At 49.6% G+C, this 17,961-nt stretch overlaps 1 protein-coding gene across 6 annotated transcripts in view; it reads right to left on the bottom strand.

Annotated features, from left to right (window-relative positions):
* Window positions 1–17,961, bottom strand: part of Anks1a (ankyrin repeat and sterile alpha motif domain containing 1A) — a 131,255-nt gene that overhangs the window by 111,325 nt on the left and 1,969 nt on the right. The window lies entirely within an intron of this gene.

Genomic DNA, 17,961 nt, shown 5'->3' with positions numbered 1-17,961 from the left:
GAGACCAGCCCGACCCGCTATCTAAGGAAGGCTGCAAAAGCTGTGTGAGCACAGCACAGGCCTGGGACCAGGCTGCAGCATGCACATCCCGGCCAAGCTGCCAACCACGCGGACCTTGGCTGCCTCATCTGCAAAACATGACAGCTGCACCCTCCCTCGGGCAAAGATGATACAAGGCCAGTGTGGCACAAAGCAGCGAGCCAAAAAGAAAAACGAAGACTACGCTAAAAGCATGACCTGGCACAATGCAAATGTGGACCAGCTGCGACCGTCCACCCTGCTGTGACAACACTGTCACCTGGGGTTTTGGGCGAAACCTGGGCCTTGGGGGCCAAGGCTCTTCCTAACCTCCAGTGGCAGCTGGCCTGTGACACAGCAACTCCACGCATGAAGATCCCGGCCCAAGGCCACCCTCTCGTCCCGGCCTAACCAGGACACTGGACACACAATCTGAGACGGCACCGTGGAAGTGGAAGGAAGGTGTCCCAGCCCCCTCATGGTGCTGAGGCGCCCCAGGGCAGGTGCCCGAATCCCAGCGACGCTCAGGAAAGCCTGGGTCAAGGGCATGGAAGGCAAAGGCCGTGAAGCTGTGCCACCAGGAAGCAAGGGCCACGCACTGGGCAGAGGGGAGGCCAGCCTGCCGCACCCAGGCTGTAAGGAAAGGGCAGGACCACTCTCACGCCGGCTCCACACCTTCCAACCCGCCCTCCTCCTGCTCCACTCCCTGACAGCTTCTCAGAGCCATTCTTGCAAAGCTGGAGACGTGGGTCACCTTGCACGTCTCCCTTGTGCCTCCCTGTGTTATGGAACAGTTTCAAAACACTACCGAGGAGGTGTGAGGGAAAAATGTGGTGAATGTTTAAATTAAAATTATTTATGACAATTCCCAGTGATCTCCCTCAAAATACTTTCCTTTGGGCCAGGGATTTAGCTCAGTGGTTCCGCCACCTGCCTCGCAAGCACCAGGCCCCGAGTTTGATCCCTGGTACCAAAAACGAAAACCTCCCCTTTGCTTCAAACACAGTTATGCTATTGTTCTTGCCACTCTGCATGTGAGTGTGCGCGCGTGTGTGTGAGCATGTGAGTGTGCACATGTGGGGTCCTGGGGACTGAACCCCCAGCCTGTCTCAAAAAGACAGGATCTCAGTAAGTCGGTCCCAGCCTGGGCTCAAACCTGCCTCAGCTTCACAGTGTCACCAGGCCCCACTCGTGCCACCTTCTGTGGCAGCTATGAAGTCCTCCTCCCTTGCTCAAAGGCACAGTGAATGCTGCTGCCAGCCCTCGCCTGGGGCACTGTTCTCCCCAAATGACCCAAACCTTCGGACCATCCCAAGCCCAGCACAGCTTCCAGTTCCACCAGCACCTGCACTCTGCACCACACCGCACTGAGCACCTACTCCGAACCAGGCCCCACACCATGGCCGCATGTATCTGACCCTCACAAGAACCATTCTCAATTTATAAGTGGACAAACTGAGGCCCCAACAGGCGAAACGGCCTTAGGCAGTGGTAGTGAGCCCAAGGACGAGGGCGGCCATTCGTCATCACTGGAAGCTCTCAAAGGCTCGGCATCACTGGCCTTAGGTCACACAGCAGGAAGAGGCTGGTGCCAGAGCCTGCATCACAACCACCATTCCTTACTGCACAATTCTGAGGTGCTTACGGGCAAGATCCAAGGTGCACACCGGTAACACACAACCAATGACCGGAAGCCAGGTCGAGCCCCCAGCAGGCACTGGTTCCGGAGGCGGAGCCTAGCAGCAGCCGGACAGGCAGCCACTCTGCTACCTGCCGCCACCCAGAGCAAGCAAGCTGGGCTGGCCCCCAGGAGTCCAGGAGTCCAGGAGCCCAGGAGCCCAGAATGCCCAGTCTTCTCACGCCTGTACCAGTGTCCTCTGCTGGGTGACACCAGGGGCCTGGGATGTCAAAGCCTCTGCCATAGTCGGTGATCATTAGAAGACACAACCAACCAGGGCACCCCACTGACCTTAGCTGTAACTTCCTCCAAGTTAGTCTGAGATGGGGTAACACACAGCACCAGACCCGAGCCTTTCCACCTCCCTCCAGTTTCTCTTCCTGCTTCCCTTCCGAATGAAACCTCTCCCAAGCCTTTCTCCAAAGCCCAGGGCTCGATCTCAGCACCACTGGCATTTCTAACTAGGTAATTCTTGTCTTGTACACTGCACAAGATTTTTAGCATCTGCAGTCCCTGCCTACTAGATGCAGGAGCTCGCAGAGAGGTGACAACCAGAAATGTCTACAGACACCGCCAGCACTGAGGTGCAGTGGCCCACTCCCCACTCGAGAGTCCCTGACCTATGAACTAACACAAGCCCGTTTGGGGTTTGCATCCCTCCCCCAGCCAGTATGAAGCTGCAACCACAATTCCTCCTTTTTCCCAAAGCCATACACCTTTCCTCAGTGTTCTGTTGGCAAAATTACCATGAACAGATGGGCTATGTCTCCAGGAAGGTTCTAAGTTCCTATGTGTTCCCCTGGGGCCCCCATAGTACCTGTCTATCACAGATGCTGTATATGAATGCCTTCACCCCAGGGCTCCATACATGCTCTGTTGTCAGTGATGGTAAGTATTGTGAACCAGTAGCCAGGGTGGCCTCAAATTCACTACAATCCTCTCGCCTCAGCCTAAGTGCTGGGATTACAGGCATGCGGCAACATGCCCATTTTCTGATCATAGCCAGGCCCTACCCAGACCATCTTCCTGCCACTCAGGATGCCATGTGCCAAACACAAGTAATTTTGGAAGCCACTCTGTGAACAGAAATTGGGGGAGGGGTGACCGTACCTTGAGGAAAGAGTGTAGCAGAAGTACTTGTGGAAGACCCAAAACAACTGGTTCTATTTAAAAACAATCTTTCACAGAGGATAGGAGAGAAAGTAAAAGTGTGCTAAGAGTCAGAGCTGCTGAGAAAAGCAAAATGAAAATGGGCAGCTGTAATCCGTTAGGGTACCGAGAAGTAAACGTCTCTGTAAGCTCATTATGTGCATGTGCTGCGAGGCCAGCACTGTGAACTCACTGATGGAAGATAGGAGAGTGCGTGGAAGTCCAGCAGAAACAGCGTAGTTCATGGCTGTGCTGCCAATGCAAACACACTGGGCTTCAACAACCAAAGGCAAAAGACTGACACAGTTGTAAGGGAACATAAAAGTGGCCCCAGAGGCAATGACGCCTCGGTCTCAGTCTCCCCGGCCTTTTTATCATTTCCTCCAGCTCCTTCATCATCTGAGAAGTTTCCTAGCACTGGTAGGAGCTGCCCACTTGGAAATGAGAAAGCCCCTGTGCCACTCGTTTCCAAACCACGTACAGAAATAGCACACTTCGAGGAGATGGGAAACCAGTCACCCCGGGAAAGCCCCTCAGATGGGGCCAAGGCTGGAAAGATGTGCTTGCGCAGTCAGTGTCTGGGAACAGGGCTGCGGGCAGAGCTTCCGCTATTCCGAAGACTATACTGAGTACTGAAGGCTGAGACACGGGTCTGGGGGACCTAGGGACGGGCAATAATGAGAAACCTGAACACGGTCCACAGAAAATCTAAAGGAAAATGCCTCTTGGCCAGAATCAAAGCCAGGCCTGGAGTTTCAGCACTTGGGAAGCTGAGGCAGGAGGATCACAAGCTCAAGGCCAACTTGGACTACACGGCAAAGCAAAAACAAAACAACACTAGGCCTCCGATCAACTTCTTTCAGACTTTAGAGGCTGGGTTGGAATATGGTTCATACTAACACCCATAAACACAAGGAAAAGGAAAATACAGCCATTAAAAATAAAACCCCTCTGTCCTGTATGCCAAGTACAAGCAGATCAGGAGGCCATGGGGCCGAGGAGCAGGCCAGCACACCCGTCACACACAGAACTGGCTGTTTTTTAAACAGCCTCCACGTGCAAAGCCCCTGCCACTGGAAGAGGCCGAGGGAAGTGCAGATGCCCTCCGAGGCCACTCGGGCGCGGTGCTGAGAGGGACAGCACAGGCACCGCACAATGCAAGCCGAAGCCTGACCCATCCTCCTCTCCATCTGAATTCAGGGGCCCTTTTCTCTGGTCTTGAAGGATGAAAGGTACCTCTCTCCTCAGGCTTGATCCCCCGATAATCTGCTCACTCGATTTATCCATGATGCCGGGCGTGGTGGAGCGCACACGCCTGTAATCCCAGCCCTTGGGAGGCTGAGGCGGGAGGATCACAGCAAGCTTGTGGCCAGCCCAGGCTACACAGTGAAGGTCAACCTGGACTACATGGTGAGACCTTGTTTCAAACAACAGCAATGGCGACAAATTAAATCCGTGATGCAGTTTTATAGAACTTGGTTTAAAACTGTACAACTTAGTTACAATCTGAGCTTAGACAAGTTGCTTGAAAACCCTAAGCCTCCGTTTCCTCTGTAAAAAGGAGTCTGGTTACCTAGGTCCCATGGGTGCTGAGCACATGAATGAGACAGAACAGGAGATGCGCGTCCCCCGTGTACTCAAAGCACAGCAAGCACTCGGTATGCACTGTCAACATTATCCTGGTGTCCTCAGCACTTTGCCACTAGGTCCATGCATGGCCTTCAGATGTGGCCAGAACAGAGGTCCTGAGGGAGGAAAAAGGCTTTGCTGGCCCCACGCCTCTCAAGCTACCCAACTTCAATTCCTCCGCCTCATACCCTGACGGTAGACTCACTGTCACACTCTGCACGGCCCTGGTGTAGACACAGGCCTTTCCTCACCTTCACAGGACACTCTCTCCAATCAGCAACAGCCCACCACTCAGGCCAATTTATTCTCCTTGACCCGGAAGCGTCCCCTGTCTACCGCACAGTGACCTTTCTGAGACCCTCTTTGGCTCTTGTCGGATTCTGCCGGGGAACTTCACAGCTCCTCCCTTTGCCCCTGGAGTGTGGAAAGGCTGGACTCAGTAATTTATACCCTTTCTCTGCACAAGTTAGTTCTTGGGGAACAGGGGACAGTCACCTTCACAGCTGAACCTCTCTCATCTTCCATTAGTCACAGAGCTACATCCTATGAGGACAGATTTGACCTCTGCAAAATTGTGCACATCAGGTAAGGCCATGCCCAGGATGAGACAATGTGTGAAAACAGCATCTCGGCAAAGACTCCTGTGTTCAGAGGTGGGACTTGCAGAAGGTGACTGGATCACGAGGGCAGGAATCAACCTATGATGAGTTCATATATGAGGAAGAGGCCCCACCGCACACCCCACTGTTGCAAAGTAAGAAGCTTTCCTCTGCCTCCAGCTTTGACATTCTGCCCTCCTCAGGCCCACAGCAATGAAGGCAGCCATCCATGGACAGTGAGCCAAAACAAGTGCTTTCAAGTTGACATATCTGGTATTTTGTCACACTGATGGCAAGGTGACTAACAGTTTACAGACATCTCCAGCCCTGACTAGTACAATGTGGTGGCTCCCGAGCTGGACCAAATCCTGACTCATTGACTTTCAGCTCTGTGACCTTGGGCGTGTTATTTAGCCCCTCTTGCCACGATTTCTCTGTCTGTAAAATGGGACAATAGTACCAATGCATATACAGCTGTGTGTAGACATAATGGAGTTCACACAAAGCCTCAGCACAGAGCTTATATAAGCAGGCAAGTATCAGTTGCTATTGCCTTGTGTTTACTCTTATCTCCAGACTCAGATGCAAAACGCATGTCAGTTAAGACATCCCAGACAGACAAAGGGGGATGGTCAACATCAGAGAGTGAGCTGTGGGGCTTTGAATCACTGGAGGGTGGCTTCAGTTTACTCAGAACATGCAGATCGGCTCTGCAGAGTCCCCACGAACTGCTACTGCCTGTAACATCTGTTTAACAGGGCACTTCTGGGTCTTTTCCTAGCCAGCAACGCTACCGCACTCAATCTGCATGTGTGACAGAGACCCACTGACTACCCACTTTCAAAAAGAACAAGAATTTTGTTGTCTTTTGTGTGTGTGCACGCGTGCAAGTGCATGTGTGTGTGCATGTGTGTGCGGTGGAATCCAGAGCCTCACGTATGTTAAGCAAGCACTTTATCCCTGACCCACATCCCCAGCCCAAATGGCCCCAAGATTTTGTGGTTTATGCCTTTTATATACTCCAAATATAAGTTGTTTTTGATAAATTAGTCATCATCTTCTGATCAGAAAATTGGAGGTAACAATGTTTTTGATAATATGTTACCATAAAACTACATTTAAAAAGATTTTCTAAATAATAACATTTTTCTGAAAGATTTTAACATTTCTGAAAGATGTAAAATCAACACAGGATACAAAATCAATATTTAAAAATCAATAGCTTTTCTTTACACCAACAATTAAACGGTTGAAAAATAAATCAGAGGAAAACAATTCCATTCAGGAAAAAAATAAAAAGCCCTAAGAACCAATTTAACCATTGAAGTGGAAGACCTCTATGATGAAAATTACAAAATGCTGAAGAAAGAAATGGATCAACAGAATACTGTTAAAACTGCCATATTACAGAAACTGACCTACAGATTCAAGGCAACTCCCAACAAAATTTCAATCATATTCTTCACAGAACTAGAAAAAAAAAATCCTGAAGTTCATATGGAAACAAAAAAGGCCCAGAATAACCGAAATCCTAAGCAAAAAGAGCAAGGCCGGAGGTATCACAAGACTTAATTTCAAATTATACTACAAAGCCACAGGAACAAAACAGCACAGAAACAGACACAAGGACCAATGGAATAGAACAAAGGATGAAGCCCCATAACTACAGCCATCTAATTCTCAAAAAGGCCAAAAACATGCACTAGAGAAGACAGTCTCTAACAAACGGAGCTGGGAAACTGGACACCCTCATGAAGAAGACTGAAAATGCAGCTCTATCTCTCATCCTGAACCAAAGTCAATTCAGAACGGATCAAAGACCTAGACATAAGATGTGAACACTGAAACTGCTAGAAGAAAACATAGGGGAAACGCTGGAAGGCACAGGCTCAGGCCAAGACTTCCTGAAACTTCACCTCAAAAAACAAATAGTCTTGCCGGGTGTGGTGGCGCACACCTGTAATCCCAGCACTTGGGAGGCTGAGGCAGGAGGATCGCTGTGAGTTCGAGATCAACCTGGGCTATATAGTGAGTTCCAGGTCAGACTCAACTACATAGTGAGACCCTGTCTCAAAAAACCAAAAAAAAACAAAAACAAAAACAAAACAAAACAAAAAAAAGTCTAATCAACTCGTGGGCACAAGAACTGAACAGACACTTCTCAGAAGTACAAATGGCCAATATATTTATGAAAATAATGTTCAACATCTGAAGCCATTGCAAAATGCAAATCAAAACTGCACCGAGATTCCATCTCACCCAGGCCAGAATAACTGTCATCAAGAATATGAAAAACAACAAATGTCAGAGGGGAGGTGGAGGGGGGGACCCTTTTACACTGCCAGTGGGAAGGTAAATTAGCACAGTCAGTATGGAAATAAGTATGAAAGTTCCTGCAAAAACAGAACTGCCATATGGCCGAGCTGTATGGCTCTTTGACATATAACCAAAGGACTCAAAGCCGGCGCACTATAGGGATAGGTGCACACACACGTTTCCTGCAGCGCAATTCACAACAGCCAAGACACTGAAACACCAGAGATCCATCCGCAGGTGAATGGAGAAAGAAAATAAGTATATACAGATATACATATATCAGCTCTGTGGCTGTTTCTTTTAAACAGGCAAATAGAGAGAGGGCCAGGGACTTAGCTCGGTGGTTCCGCTGCTGCCTGCCTTGCAAGTGGCAAGGACCCGAGTTTGATCCCTGGTACCAAAAAAAAAAAAAACCAAAACAGGCAAATAGAAAATTACAATGCAGCGATGCTATAAAAGGCTGGAAGCCTGGTGATTTTTTAGCATAAAAAGCAGACGTATTTTTTTGCATTCATTAGTTTAGACTACTTTGAAAGACAGCTAGAGTCATGATAAATCATAGTTTCCAAGGACATGTTTTTGTTGCTTATAAAACCATATTCAGAAGAAAATACAGTTCAACCAAAGGTATATTTTGATAGAAACTCCTGACATAGACCATCCTTTGGATGCACTGTGTAAGTTTTCTGCACCAATCAAGAGATCCAGGGCATGCGTGACTTTATTTTCAACCTTTGGACAAGCTGAGAGAGGAAGGTATAAAAACAGATATTCCTCAGTTCTCTACTCCCCAAAGCTCCCGTGCCCAGCATAACTGTCCGTACCCTTTTCCCCTGCACACCAGCCGCACTGTTTTGTGCTCCGCCGCTGTACTGTAACTGCACAGTGTAAGACTCTGCCAACGCAGGCGTTCCCTACAGAAGGCAGCCGTCCCTTTAATGGTCACTTCTGAAGTCTAAACATACAGTCCCCTCAGGAAGAGGCATAAGGCTGGCACGACAGCTGTGGGCGGGGAGCCAGTCCACCGGCAAGCCCTCGGAGGGAGTATGTGTCACAGAGCCAGAGACCCCGGGGAGCACCCCACTCCGACAGATCCCACGCTGAATGGCTGGGCGCTCTCCCTAAGTCTTACAGGGGTATGTTAGCATCAGGTTTGCTGGAACTGAGGTCAAATTCAATAAGAACAAACCTAAAGCACCTACCATAGTGCCTGGCACAAGGCAGGCCTATGAAGGTCATTTCAACCTTGTTGCATTTTTTTAATTGCCCAATGAGGACACGGGGAAACCTCTTGGCTCCTGACAAAACAGGCAAGGAAATCTGTCCATCAATGAGTCAAGAGAATTAAAAAAAAAAAAAAAAAACAAAACAGCTACCCTAACATCTTCCAGTGGATGGGTAGGGGGAAAAGGCCCACCAGGCCATGGGGCTATTACTGCGGCCAAGAAACTGCCTTTATCTGCTTTCCAGAAGCTGGCAATCTAAAGAGGGTGGGGGGCAGAAACAAGTAAACAGGAAATTACAAAACAGCATAATGAATGCGATGGCAGGAGGAATAAACCAGGCTCTGGGAGCACACAGGACAGGCCCTCGCACGCAGAGTCAGAAGGCTTCCTGCAGGAAGCGTCATAAAAATGCCAGTAAGAAGCTGTTCCTGGGCAGCTGCCGTGTGCTAAGGATACATGAAGTGCACTTGTGGGCTGTCTAATTCTCAGGACAACGCTGCAGCCAGCTACTATTATTAGTGCCATTTAAAAAGGAAACGGCAGTTAAGAATCTTCAAAGGTCAAAGCATTACCTCGTGTCAGAGCTGAGACTTGAACCCCTCACAGTCCAACTCCAGAATCTAGGTGCTCGCTCACCACCTACTGCCCTTTCTACGGTGAGGCCAGAAGCCACTAAAGAGTCCCACATGGGAAGCTGTGTAAGCAAAAGGGCAGGCTGCAGGTCAAGGTGCAGTCAGTGGGGGCCCACGTTCAAGGGAATTACAAACAGCGTGGCTGCAGGTACAGCAAGGACCCTTAACATTTGTTGAATTAAGTAATGCAAAGGCAGCAGTGGGGAGCTGTGAGGAAAGAAAAGTGAACCAAGCTGCAGAAGCCTCAAACACAAACTGGTGTATTTCCTGCACTCTGAGAAGCGGAGGCAGGAGAATCCCAAGTTCAAGCTCAGCCTAGGCAACTTAGTAACTTAGAGACCTTGTTTCAAAAGATAAAGGGATGGGGGGGATTGGATAAAATGAAACGAAATATAAAGGGGTGGGGATGCAGCTCAGCATGAAGGTCTTGGTCTCAACGCCCAGTACTCAAGGCAAGCCGTGATCCCAAAAAAGTGCTCCAAGTCCATATTTAATTCTCCTTGTTAAGACAGGGTCTTCTGGGGACCTTCACAGGGGCCAAACTTCCAACAGTTCTCCTGAAGCACCAGCACCATTACAGTTTACCTCTCATAACTGACTCAGAAGCAACTCTTTAAAACAGTGTAGAAAGTCCCAAATATAACAACCAGTCTGATAGGCTGTATGCTATAGTTAAACCAGGTTCTGTTCCAAAGAAAATATTCATGTTTTCCATTTTTTACGTCAGCAAATCAGAAGGCAACAGAATACTTTTAATGAGACTGTAAAACTCAGGAAACAAATTCAGCAGCCCTCTTTGAGACCTTGAGGGAACATGTAGAAGGGATGGTTTGATTTTTGTGAACAGAGCCAGAGAAACCTTACATTGCCTTCTTTCCTCGATGTAATTTTCTAAATCGCTGGCAGCCCACTCCATCGGCCCTGTGACTTCACCTTGCGTGCCCCTCGTGATGCTGACCTTGAACATGCAAGAGGCAGACGCTATGATAACTGTTCACGAAATGAGAGGACTGAGGCCCAGGGGCTGATTCACTGCAAGGCTCTTCAGAAGAGGCACAGAGAGAGAACAGGGCCCTGGCCTTCCTTTCTTTCACCCACCACTAATGGTTTTTGAGCATCCTACATAAGCCTCCGGGGCAAGAGTGTCCGGGAGGGGAGTGGGGGTGGGAGGGGTTCGGGGCGCAGCCCCAGCAACCCGGGAGCAGCTTTCCCTTCCTGGGCTGGGAGAGGCAGCGCTCCTGACGGAGAAGTGGCAGCTGCCCCTCAGCAGAGAGCAGAGGCAGCTTCGACCTGGGGTATATGAGACATCAGTGACGCGTTCTCTTAGGACCCTTCATTTTGGTGGCCTTTTCTCTTCAAATCCACCCACACTCTGCTCTCCCATCCCAATCCCCTGTTCAGAATTCCTGTCACCACTGAGAAAATTCAACTTGATGCTGGAAAATCCATTTGTATGACAGAATTCACATTACAGTGCAAGTGAAATGGCATTCTGCCCCGTCTTACTCTTTTTATCTATTAAACACAGCAAGCAAGCTGGGAGTGCGCTCTAAGAAAACTCTTCACCAACAGGTTCTTGGTTTTCCCCCTGCAGGGTGGAGGGGAAGAGGCATCCTGTCCCTCTGGGTCCGCTACTGGCTACTGTCCTTCCGTTTGCTCAGAGGCCCCTTCTCTGGGCGAAGGCCGGGAGGCCCGGTCTCCACCTGCTTAGGAAATGGAGTGCTTCTTCCCGGCCAGGCACAACAGCTTGGGAGGGTGGAGCATGCGTGGGAGCCGACAGCAACTTCCAGAGTCCCTGGGCTACACAGAGGAAGAGCCCATCTCGGGTTACCAAGGGCCCTCCCCACCCCCCACACACAAATCACAGCCTTGAGACTGTGGGTGTGGGACACTCTGTGGTTGGTAATCAAAGGGTGGGGAGTTCTGTGCCGTTGTGGGCTACTATCCACTCCAAGGCAGGTGTGACTTGGCGGAGACAGGAGTGAGGAGTTAGGAGGGCGGATTCTGGAGCCGGTGGCCTGGGCACACATGCCAGCTCTCCCCGCGGCAGAAGAGATATCCCTTGGGGGGACCTGTTTCTAACTGTGAGAGCGAACAGGCTCCTTTAACTATGCACCACAGCACTGTTACACCAGGTGAGCCGGCATGGTGCGTCAGTCTGTTTGTGTTACTATAAGAAACTACCTGAGGCCAAGTAACTTGGAAAGAGAAGACAGTCACTTAGCACAGTTAAGAAGGCATGAGGGCAGGAGCACATGCAAGAGGGATCGATCATAAGGAGACAGGAAGCCAGAGAGCGATGCAGTTGGGCAGCTTACTCCTGAAAGAGCATGTGGGTCCCACAAGAGCCCGCCTAGGCCCTCCCCAGGGCAGCACTCGCTAGGACACCACACAGCGGTCTGCATTTCAACATGCTGTGAGATCAGAGCAGGCAGGCGCAGGGCAGACCGATGAGGAGGGACGCTACAGGGGCAGGGATGGCAATGTTGCCTCAGTGAACAGGAAGCTGCTTTTCACATCGGGTGCTCCAGATGTGTGGGACGCCACCAAGACAGGGAGGGTAAATACGAGTCGCCTCAGGACATCTCCCAAAGCCCCGGAGTCCAACAATGTGATTTCCTTGCCTTTCTTTTCATGCAGTACAATTCCCAGCTGACCTACAGAGCTCCAAGCCAACACAGACAGGATGCTGAACATTCTGAAACTTTTATTTTTAAGTTACACAAGGCCAGAGCATATTCTGGAGGCAAAAGCAAGATTTTTACTGGAGACCAAATGAGGAAAAAAAATCTCTTTAAAATCATACATCTGGCAAAGTGGCGATTCACTTTTTATCTGCTGATAAAAGTTTTGTAGACCAAGGTTCCTTTCTGAACCCTTCTCAAAATAGAGACTTCATAGAGAGCACTGTGTCTCATTTTTCTCCCATTGCAGGCTCCCGAGGAAACAAGAGTTGAAATCAAAATTAACTTCACTGTCATCTTAACGAACCATTGAGCTCGAATTCAGTAACGCTGGCTGAAACGTCGTGTACTGCAGGTGAGACTTGGGTCCCATTCTTCCTCAAATCTCTATGGGCAGATAGATTTTCCTCAGCAGGCCAACGAGCAAGATGCAGACCTGGTGCACCTCCAACACTTCAGAGGCTGGAACGGGCCACAGGCAAGACAGCTCTGGTCTGGAACCGAGCATCTCTGAGAAGACAGCGGCAGAGAGAGCTACTTCTGCCTCAGAGGAGGGGCAGATCCCCGATAAAACAGAGCAGCTCAGAGAACGGGGATTCGAGAGCTGGCTCCCTCGAAACGGAAACACAGCAAGCCTCTTCTTCCACCCAGCAGCTGCATTTCCATCGGTGGAACTGAAATACAACAGGAAATCCCTCTGGAAATCTTGTGACTGTAAAACCCAATGGCACTGTCAGCAGAAAGGATGCATGGGTGTGAGGCTCAAGGTACTGACAGATCCAGGTCCAGACCTACGGGAAGTTTCTCTCCCCTCTCCTGGGTCAGCCCTGGTACTTAGCCGCCATCTCACCAGGCAGACCTCTAGGCACTGCCACATAGAGTTTTCCAACATCTTCCTTTCCAGAAACTGAAGAGTCAGGGCCACAGGGGGCCCCACTGCCTAAACCTAAAATGATGACCGGGCCCTGGAGGATTATTCACAAGCACAAGAAAATGAGCGGACACATTCCCTCACCTCTTTCTCCCATCCTGGCCAACTCAACACTGGTTTACAAATTTATAGAGCTGTCTCCTCTGACCCTTAGAGAAATCTTCTCACTACCTTCCAAACCAAGTCAAAAGTACACCGCGGCTGGGGTGTAGCTCAGGGCCAGAGCGCTTGCCTAGCATGCATGAGGCCCTGAGTTCCGCCTCCACTACCACAAAAGAAGAAATAAAAGAAAATAAATTAAAAATAAAAATACACTGAAGAGTGTCTTCCTGAAAACACTATGTAAATAAAACAATGGTAACTAAATCAACCCAGGACCATGGGGTAATCTACTGCATGATGTTGGGAAACTGAACCTTTCATTACTATTGCTTAAATTCTAATGTGCATGATTATCAGCTTTTCACAAAGTAAAAGTCTAAGAATTATTTGTATGAATTTTTTAAAATGTCTGCCTACATTTTTTTAGGAAGACGTCATTCTTCCTGATTACTAAATTCCAAACCAATTTCATTTACCCCAACTGGTGAGTGGAGTGGGGGTCAGAAGACAGACTTCAGCTCCATCCTGCTGCAGTGCATAACCTTAAGCCCATTCTCATCTCTGTAACGCTTCGTTTTTGTATTGTAAGCCTATGAACAATCTTTCCCCATGTTCCAGGGGTGGTAAGGCTATTAAGACTCTGAAGGCGAATGTGAAAGCTATCTTCTAACTCGAGGAATGCGAAGCCTGGGGCGCGGCTCAGAAGCAGACTGATTACCTCGAATGCAGGAGGCCTGGGTCTGAACCCCGCACAGGAAGTGGGAGCGAGGGAGGGACAGAACTGGATACTTGATCATCTTTCTGTACCTGGCTGCTAGGCCACAGCCTGACAAGGATCAGAAACTCAGTAAACACCTGAGAAGGACAAAGTTCCCCTGTGCCGGAGCTAACTGCTTTCAAGTACAGGAAAGGAAACCCAGCCTGACGGAACTGAGCAGGGAGTGGTCCAGCAAACCACACTCAAAACAGCAACACGCAGCAGGACTGCGGCATCAGGCGCTGACACAGCTGCGGCCACAGACAGACAAGGGTCAGAAACATTACTCAAAAGCAATTTTGTTTCTCAGTCAATCCAAACTGTATCTTGTTCGGCTCTGGCTTGCAGCAGCACATATAGTATCTTGCTCTTTTCAAGGATCCCGCAAACAACAGTCAAAGTATCTCGCCCCCACCACCTTCGTCTAACCTTAAATCAACTGCAGTAGAATCAGGCTGTTCTGTAATTAAGCGTCTATTCAAGCCTCATCATCTACTAGGTGAGAAATTTTCAGTTATTTCATTCCATCATAAAACATGTTGCCAACTCCTCAGAGCTGAAGGGGCCTCACTGTCACCTCAAACCCATGCTGTCCCATCCCTGGGCAGGTCACTGATTTCCTACTCTCTGAAGACTTCAGATCCACGGAACACGCAGGGTCAGGGAGAAGCCACAGGAGCCTCTAGAAGGCTGAGCTGGGTGGGGAGAGAGCATGCACGGTGACGCGGGGAAGCTCAACAGTCTAGCTGAGGATCCGTCTTCACAGGCATCCATAAAAATGCTGGCAGCGATACAAGTGGTGCTGGAGAACTACCAGATGAATAAACCAAACTTTGAAATTCTGACTTGGCCATGTAAAAATTAATACTAGTAACAGTTACAGGAGCTGCTTCCTCGTTACCATGCAGCCCGACATGACCGTGTCTCTCCATGTGTCACGGTCTGAGTGATCTCAGTGCTCGGTGGCCTGGGCTCGCACAGGCATACTTCATGTACAACTTAAAGCCCACCGAAGGCTGTTTGGAGGCAGGAACAGCCCCGGGGTACAGCTGAATGGGAGGGACTCTGAGTAGCTGAGACCATGATACACCTTTCAAGACCACGAGATGGGTCTCGCATTTTATCATGCAGCTGGTCCTCATTTAACGACCCACGACCCACCTGTCTCATAACCATTAGACTTACCACCCGCCCTTTTTTTTTGGTTTTCTGGGGTTTTTGCTTTTTGGCACAGTCCTGTACATCTTGTTGAGAGAACCTCAAGGTCTTATTTGTACACAGCCCTGTGACTTTTGCTGCAGCTTTCTGTCCTGGTTACCCCACAGTACTGCCTGGGAGAGTTATGCAAACAGAAGCAAGGTCGCCACGGTGAGTTTCCTCTGGCCATGTCTTTGCTCTGAACACTAATGCTCACACTATACAAAATCCCTCACAGAGCGGCCAATTCACTGGACGACCACGTCTCAGGAACCCAGTGGCTGAACGAGGACTGTCCCTGTGTGTGTGGCTTGGGCTACACCGCTATTATCCTTCGGGTCAGATAACAGGAGCGTGGGGTAGGGAGGGAGCGGTCTGGATCGGGCTGACTGGACAGCAAAGCCTCCCCCAGTCTCCAGGCTGCCGCCTGGGTTTCTTAGTGACTCCGCGGGTTAGGACTGCAGCCCCCGGGGGCTTGCCTGGCCTCCTCTAGAAGTCTCCGGTCCTCAAGCTTATCTCGGGCACATGCAAGGAGCGGTTTCCACAGAGGCTCAGGGCAGTCAAAACCTTTATAAAATCCTCAGAAGTCACGCTACAAGCCGCTGCACCAGGGGCGCTGACTTGGCTTTCCGTATGCGACATGTCAGCAACTCCTGAGGATGAGGAAGGTCTGTCCGGTCTTTTCCTTATCGCCAGTTCCCACTCGGTCCCAGGGTTCGCAGGTCTTCTTTATGAACACCCACCCGCTTCTGAGATTTTGCTTCCACCATAATAAACAAAAGAAGATTAAAGCAAACCAAAAGACTGCCTTGTCCACTTTAAAAACAAATCAGACAACTGTAGGTTTTCATCTGTAAACTCCTACATACTCCAAAATAAAGGGCTGTTCTGGAGCAAATACTGTCTTCCCACTAAAGAGGGGGTATTTTCTTTCAGTGATGATGTACAGAAACCCAACCCCTCCACAAATCTCCCTCCCGTCTTACACCTAAGCACAGGCCCGACCGGCCTCTCAAGTGCGAGTCTGCGCCACCAAGTCGTGCTCACTCCCCACCCTTCAAACATGACTCCTCCTCACACCTGCTCCCCTGCCTTCCATCAGGGACCCCAGCATCTTGCAGTCCTGTGCCACTGCTCCATGTCCCCCAATCTGAAGTGACCTTACTACCTTCCAACCCACTGTTCCCCTCACTGTAAAAACCCAACACCTTTGGCCTTGGCATGAGGATTTTACCTCTGTCTGCTCCCCCTCTACAGGCTAGAACTCTCATTTTCCCCCTCCTCTGCCTGTCCAACTCCTATCAGTTACTCATACACACAGTGGTTTTGTTTAATAGTTCTGTGGGTTTTTTGGAACTAGGGATCGAACTCAGATCTTTGCACATGCAAGGCAGGTGGCAGCACCACTGAGCCAGATCCCTGGTCCCTTTGGTTGTTTTTGTTTTTTAGGCAGGGTGTCGCTATGTAGTTCGGGCTGGCCTTGAACGCCTGGTGATCCTCCTGCCTCAGGCTTCCGAGTGCCAGGATTACAGGCTGCAGGCGTGGGTGGCACCATGCCCAATGACCAAGCTGATGCTTTTAGATTTTATCAGCACACATTTGCTTGTCGTAATGAGGATTACACTCCTCTCAGCTTTATTCTCTACCCCTCAGACCTCGCCACTCCTAGGGGTGCACTTCTCAGCCCTGTCCGTGTCCTCTGTGACCCCCAGCATTCCTCCTCTCAGCAGTTGTCACACAGCTGTGACCGCTTCTTCATCAGCAGGCGGAAAGCCTGGGACTGAAATCTCTGACTCCCTGGACAGCTATGATCTGACAAGGTCAAATAAAGATGCTCTCCAGATGAAGAAACTCCCCTTCTCCTTTGGCTCCAAATCAGCACAACTCCCCTACTTCTCAAGAGAGGGAGGCAAAAAGCTTTTGGCCATTAAATGCACTTAAGGATTAGGTGTTAACAGCTGTTTCTGACCTCGGGACTACTGCGGAGTGGGGTTCACAGTGACTTTTCATGAATGATCCTGATAACTGTCACAACAATGTCAGCAAGACACAGAACATGGTACCACAGGGAACTGGGAGCCAGGTCCGTGGTCTTCCAGGATGATTCATGTGGCTCTGGGAATGTGTCCCCAGCAGAAGCCAGCACACAAGAAGCCTGCCCCACCCTCACCCCGCAGCACTGCAGCAGGGCAGGGGCCAGCAGAGAGAGACGCTCCCAGGCAGAGACAGAATGGCAGTCACCCCAAGGAGGGGCATTTGGCTAAAAGGTGACCCAAGAGCCTTCTGTGGCATTGGAAACATTATCTGGGTAAAGATTACACAGATGTATTCACAGGTACAAATACACTGACCTAAGCACTAAATATCCATGCACTCAGCTGTATTCGTACTCAACAGGTTTTGTGACAGAAGACAGCCCAAGAGATGGCGTCCCGAAGTCAAAGCAGGCCTGCATGCCAAAAACAGTGACTCAGCCCCAGGCCACAGAGTTACTGTAAAGGGTCAGCAAATGCATGTGCACCCAGAGCACTGGCAGGGGCAGAACAGACATCCCACGTCAGAAATGTAGCACAATGTCCTGAAGATACAGAGGAGTTACAGTGCTTGGTAACACACACTCATTTCATAGTGGCTGAGTCAAAATCACTCATCACATCCTCTCAACAACACACAGTCAAAGAACTCCACAAAGCCTAAAACAATTTTCTGCACTGTTTGTGCTGGTCCCTTGCCACCCCTGCAGATAAAGGGCCCAGACCAGTGATGGCGAACCTTTTAGGGCTTTCGCTGATAACAAACAGCCCAGTGTGGCACACGTGCCATAGGTTCTGATCTCTGGGCTTGCTTGGGCCTCACCAAGGGAAGAGGAACTGTCTTGGACCGCATATAAAACACATAATTATAGTCAATGCATCTAAGTAATAAAACCTCCTTCATTTTAAATTGTTTTATAACATTTCTATTAGCAATGTGGTCTTTAATTAGAATAATAATGAGCCAAACACTACTTGACAAATTTTTATGATCCAATATTTTCATTTGT

The sequence above is a fragment of the Fukomys damarensis genome, unplaced genomic scaffold, assembly GCF_012274545.1.
Source record: "Fukomys damarensis isolate Sample0158 unplaced genomic scaffold, DMR_v1.0_HiC HiC_scaffold_20, whole genome shotgun sequence".
Classification (NCBI taxonomy): Eukaryota; Metazoa; Chordata; class Mammalia; order Rodentia; family Bathyergidae; genus Fukomys; species Fukomys damarensis.
The sequence above is the reverse complement of the archived record's forward strand: the minus strand, read 5'-3'. Positions and strand labels throughout refer to the sequence as shown.